This window comes from Cavia porcellus, unplaced genomic scaffold (genome assembly GCF_034190915.1).
Source record: "Cavia porcellus strain 051 isolate PalLab524CR breed Dunkin Hartley unplaced genomic scaffold, mCavPor4.1 scaffold_8, whole genome shotgun sequence".
NCBI classification, from domain to species: domain Eukaryota; kingdom Metazoa; phylum Chordata; class Mammalia; order Rodentia; family Caviidae; genus Cavia; species Cavia porcellus.
This window is the reverse complement of record NW_026947491.1, coordinates 12,149,587-12,155,586: the sequence shown is the minus strand read 5'-3', so window position 1 is coordinate 12,155,586 and position 6,000 is coordinate 12,149,587.

Below are 6,000 nucleotides of genomic sequence, written 5' to 3'. Positions count from 1 at the left end.
GGTTGAGGACCATTACAGGCTTACAGGGAAGCCAAAAGATCAGTCAGGGATTTAGCTCTGTGGAATGGTGCCTGCCTGGCAAGTGCAAGGTCCTGAGGTCAATTCCCATTATTTAAAAAAAAAAGTCGGGGATTTAGCCTAGTGCCTCAAGCGCTTGTCTTGAGGTCATGAGGTCATGAGTTCGATCCCCAGTACAAAAAAAAAAAAAAAAAGGAGAAGGTGGCATGTGCCTATTTATGAGAACAAAAGGGCGATGTGGTGGAGGGCTCTTCAGGAGTACCCGAAGACCCTGGGCCTGCATTGTTGACACCATGGCTCAAAGGTGAGTGGATATCACACCTAAGGTTAAGTTAGGAAGTAGCCCTGACTCGCTGTCTCTTGGAGCCAAAGCAGAGGGCCCGCTCTTCCCTTTCCTCCTGATAGCCAGCAGGGGGCGCGCGTTGATTGATCTGTCGACCGGACTTCCCCGCTGCTGCTCCAAGAACCCAGAGACCTTGGCCACAGAAGGCTTGAATTTGCAGCATTTCAGACCAATCAGCTGGCTTGAATTTGGACCAATTAGCAGCCTAGGATTCGGACCAATCATCAGCCTCAAATTTGGACCAATCACAGATCTGCTGCTGTTGTAGAAGCAGCACTCAGGGCAGAGATTTTTCTGGTTGTTTTGAGAGCAAGTTTTGTGTTTTCTCTGCTGCAATCTAATCCCTCTGTAAGACGCTGCTGTGGTGGTCCAGTAGATTTTGTGGCTTATTTTGGAGATAGAGTGGCGTGGAAGACTCTGTGTGAGATTCTTACCCTGTGTAGTGTGGTCAGAGTGGGTTGCTTTTTAAAAAGAACCTAGGGGCTGTTAACCTGCCAGGTGGCGGAGTCTTACAGAGACCTGCAGCTGAGTCAGTCGTGTGCAGGACAACCTGCGGGGGTCAGTAGGGGACAGCAGCAGAAGCTGCTAAGGTCAGCCCTGGTCACTGAGGCACTGACAGGGGCCCTTGGGCTGTGACACAAAGCCTGGAGCCACTCTGCAGTCCACCTGAATGGAGCAAAAGAAACTTCAACTGGCTGTGACCTTGTCCCAGCATGCCCACGGTACCCCTAAGCTATAGGATCCTAAATACTGAGCCCCAAAAGTTTGAAGGTGATGTTTTTTCAGCTATTGCAACTAATAAGTAAGATTATGCAAAAGAATTTCCAGACAGTCATGGGGACAGTTAAGACAAGGTGAGAGAGCTCCTTATATAGCACACAGCAGGCTTGATTGGTCCAAATTCTAGGCTACTGATTGGGCCCAAGTGCAGGCTGCTGATTGGTCCAAATTCTACACTGCCAGGCAGTTTCTGGGGGGCTGGAGCGGTTCTGGTGGCTACTTTAGGAGTGGGGGAGGGTGGACGGCTCCTTACTGCAGGTTTACTTAAGGGAGCACCCTGGGTTTTCAATGAAGAAGCAAACACTGAAAAAAGAAACCTACTGGGCAGTACATAGAGAACCATGAATGTAGTAGTGAAAGGGGGTCAGAGGCCCTGGTTCGCCACCTGCCTTCCAGCTGGGACTGAGCCGCGTGGCTGCCTGCGAAATGATGCCCCGGGAGCTCAGAATGCACACTCCTAGCACACACAACACACACTGCATACATCATACCACGTGCACGACATAGCTCACCATGCACACTACACACATTCCACGTGTACCCAAGCGCGAGCCACACACACACACAGCACACCACGAGTCCTGGTTCCCCTCCTCCTCTGCCTGCTCTTCCACTTGCAGGCCCCCCAGGAGCACAGGATGGTTCGATGCTGGGCTCCCCACGGGAGATGGCACTAACGCCCAGGCCCCTCTTTGCCTAGTTGAGAAGAGCAAAACTTCTGGTGTATGCAGTTGAGGGGGCTCTCCTGTCCGACAGTGACCAAGGAAGAGGGGGCACTTTCCTCTGGGCTGGGAGAAGGGGGCTCGTGGTAGCACAGAAGTGAGAGCAGTGGGCAGGCAGTGCAGAGGGACTCATCCTTCCACCCTCCCAGCCTGCTGCAGCTCCTTGGGGACCAGCTAAGTGGGGTACAGCATCCTTGTTGCCAGGTTTGCTGACAGGGATAGGACGTCTGTTCATGACATCATTGCGCTCTCAGTAAGCCAGCATGCTTGTGGCTTCTTCTTTCCTGGGAGACTTCACAGCAGGGGTGTGGGCGCCTGTCTGGAGAGTTGGGCCTGGGTCCCCTTTCCACACATCCCTGACTCTCAGTCCCAAGCAGTGCCCCTGGGGGGATCTCTGTTCCCCACTGTCAACAGCAATTCCTGCACCTGGCGGAGCGCAGCCCACTGAGGGCCTGGTCTCCTCCAATGTAGAGGGAACTCCAGGGTCCCTCTGCCCCAGCAGCACTGTCCCTGTCCCAGGCAAGGCCCTGGGCTTATCCTTAGCCACCGGCTGCTGCTCCCCCAGGAACAGTATCTGCAGCCTCCTCTGGACCAGGGCAGTTTTCAGCCCCCACCCATGTTGAGCTCCTTTTCACAAACACACTTGCGACAGCAGTGGACTGGCTAAGACCCACATCTGGTTGATCCCACAAACCCGGGTGGGGTGCAAGGGCTGCTGGAAAAGACGCTGGAGTCTCCTGTGCTGTGCCTCCAGAGCCAGCAGAGGCCCGTCCGGGGCCAGAGGGAATTCAATCCATCTAAACCACTGAGTCATGGCTAAGAGAGAGGTCAGAAAACCAGCCCAAGGCCCAAGAATGGGACCAAGCATTAAGATGCCAGCCAAGCGAGACATGGTGCCCATGCCTGTCTCCCAGCACTCTGGGAAGCTAAGGCAGGAGGACTGCAGGTTCTAGCCCAGTCTGCAGGTACAATTTAGGAACTTGGTGAGACTGTGTGTCAAAATAAAAAATAAAGAAAAAGGGCTAGTATTGTTGCTTAGTGTGAAGGCCTCCAGGACTGCCAAAATAAACAAACAAACAAAGACACCAGCCAATAAAAAGCCCAATAAGCAGAGCTTTCAGGAGAGGTGATATTAAAAGAACAAAGACAAGTAACTGCTCACAAAGTGCAGGTATTTGTGGCCATGGGTTTTACTCAGAAGCCACCAGACTGTGAGGCAGAAGACGGTGGGGACAGTGAATCTCAGGGACTTCTCATTTGATACTGAAATTATACTTCTTTTTTTTTTTGAGACAAGTCTCACTCTGCAGTTCAGGCTGGCCTTGAACTCACTCCTCCAATTCACGGTGATCCTCCTGCCTCAGCCTCCTGAGTGCTGGGATTACAGGCTTGCGCCACCATGCCTGGTTGATACTGAAGTTTCTGCCTTGTCATTTTTGAACAAATAAATTTTGAACAAATAAACAAGACTAGCTTATTAGTCTGTGGGTGAGACTTAAGTAATCTTGCTATGCATGCAAAATGGCTTACTTTCAAAGCAAAACTTTGTTTTAATTACAAAAATAAATCATGTCTGTTCAAAGTTCATGTAAAGCATGCATAAAATGAATTTCCTTTAGATTTTGTATTAGTGATAACTACTAAGTGCTTGCACTTTGCCCTTTTAAACACTTTGCTATGCAAACAGAAACATATCAAAACATGCAATAGTTGGTAGCTTTTTAATTTTGTTTTTTTGTACCAGGGATCAAACTTACAACCTCACATGTGCCAAGCAGGTACTGTGCCACTGAGCTACATCCCGACCCTTGTTTTGTTTTTGTGCTATGGATCAAACCTTTAGCCTTTAGCCCTTTTTTATTTTGAGACAGATTCTCACTAAATCACTAAATTCCCCAAGCTGGGCTCCAATTTTCCACCCTCATGCCCAGCTATTAGTAGCTTTTTAAATAAAAAATCTAAATTACCTGTAATTCCAGCACTTGGGACGCTGAGGCAGGAGGATCATCATGAGTTTGAGCTACAAGGTAGCCCAGCCTGGGCTACATTGTGAGGCCTCATGTCAAAGACCCTGTCTCCTAGCCAGGTGTGGTGGTGCACACCTGCAGTCCTAGCATTTGGAAGGCTGAGGCAGAAGGATTGCTTTGAGTTTGAGACCAGCCTGGGCTACATGGTGAATTCAGGGCCAGCCTAAACTGTACAGCAAGATCCTGTCCTGGGCTTTTTTTTTTTTTTTAATATATATAAGTATAGATCCATTTGCAGTTGTGAGTTGGCTTGGCCTGGTTTCTCCCAATGGTAAAACTTGCCCAAATGATGGTTAGAGGTCACGAAACGAGTCCCCGCCCCGGTCCTACTCCAGTGCCTTCCAGTTCTTCCGTTTTTCCTGGTCACCGGTGTGGGTTTGTATCGAGTCCTGCAGATGCACTCCCTTCTCTCTTTAGTATCCACAGCCAGTGTGCAGATCCCAAACAGCCCCGCCTCACAGGGACCGTCCCTGTCCCTGTCATCTGACAGCCCACCTGGCTCTTTCCTTTATGTGGTTTTTTTTTCTCACTCTGTAGACTTCCCGGAAAGCTCACTGCAGCTGAGCAGTGAGCTCAGCCTGTCTATCCCATCATTGCCGAGCCACGTTCTGGGCGTTCTGGGGTGCACAGATGTCACATCTGCCATGGGACATCCCGGTACTCAGGCTCTGGTGTGGGTGCCACATGGGCACAGGTGTCTGTGCAAACCGAAGGTTCCATCTCCCCGGGATAAGTGGCCAGAGCCGCAGTGGTTGGTCATGGGACAGTGACGGTCTTGAGTTTTAAGAAACAGCCAAACTGTTTACCACCTTTAGCATCATACCAACAGTAAGTGAGACATCCAGCTTCCCCATGTGACCGTCAGCATTTGAAAAAGCCACTATTTTTATTTTAATTGTTCTGATAGATGTGCAGCATTATTTCATTGTGGCAGTCGATAGCTTTTTATCTATTTTTTTAAACTTTATTTTTGCAGTACTAGAGTTTGAACCCAGGGCTTTCCCCCTGAGCTACATCCCTAGTGCAAGATTTACGAGGCTTTTATTGTTGAATAAAATAAGGATTTTATTTTTATTTTGGGACAAGGTCTCACTAACTCACTATGTTGCCCATGTTAGGCTTGAACTGAAGTCCTCCTGCCTCAGCCTCCCAGAGTGCTGGAAATTACAGATGTGTGCCAGTATAACTTTTAAAAACCAAAGCCAGGATGAATAGTTACATACCTAGATTTGCATCATTTGACTGTATGATCATGTTCCTTTATGTGAATGTGTCATACTTTTTAATTATCTTCTAATTGTTGTTCATTTAATTCATATATTACTACTATAGATTGTGTATTTTTGTATATTCTATATTATGATTTATAATTCCAACATATATATATATATATATATATATATATATATATATATACATACATACCTATACTAGATAGATAATGTGTTTGGTTTCTGTTTGTGTGCTTTTGTGACTAAATTCCTAAAGTAAAATTGCTATGCAAAAGGCACATGACCTGAAATTCTGGCAGATATGCAAATTGCAAAGTTGTTTTTTAAAAAAATTTTAACCTCTGTACACTTCCAACAGGACTGCTGAAGAATGATTGTTTCCTTGAGTACTATACAATACTGCATATAATTCATTTAAAATTTCCCCAATACTTTAGGTGAAAAGTGGCCTCTCATTATTCCAGCTTATATTTTACTAGTGCTGGCACTCATACCTTCATATTATTATAGCTTATTATATTCGTGTCTCCCTTATTTATTATGCTGTTATGGCTTTTGTGTGGATGTCTCCCCAAAGCCTCAGGCAGTCATGGAGTGGGTTGAGCCTAGAGTTTGTGACCAATTCATGGTCGAATGCTGGGATTATGGGTGTGAGTGCTACACCTACCCTAGGGCAGGTAACCTGCATACAATATAAGGGACAGAAAGAGGCTTCTCTCCTGTTCCTCCCTTTTGCTCTTGATGCTTTTGTCATTTTCTGCCATCGTGAACTGTTGCCCTCAGCCATGCCGCTCTGCCTTGGAGTCAGCAGATTATGGACTAAAACCTCCACAAACTGTGAGCTAAATAAAGCTTTCCTTCCTTCATTTTGGATATAT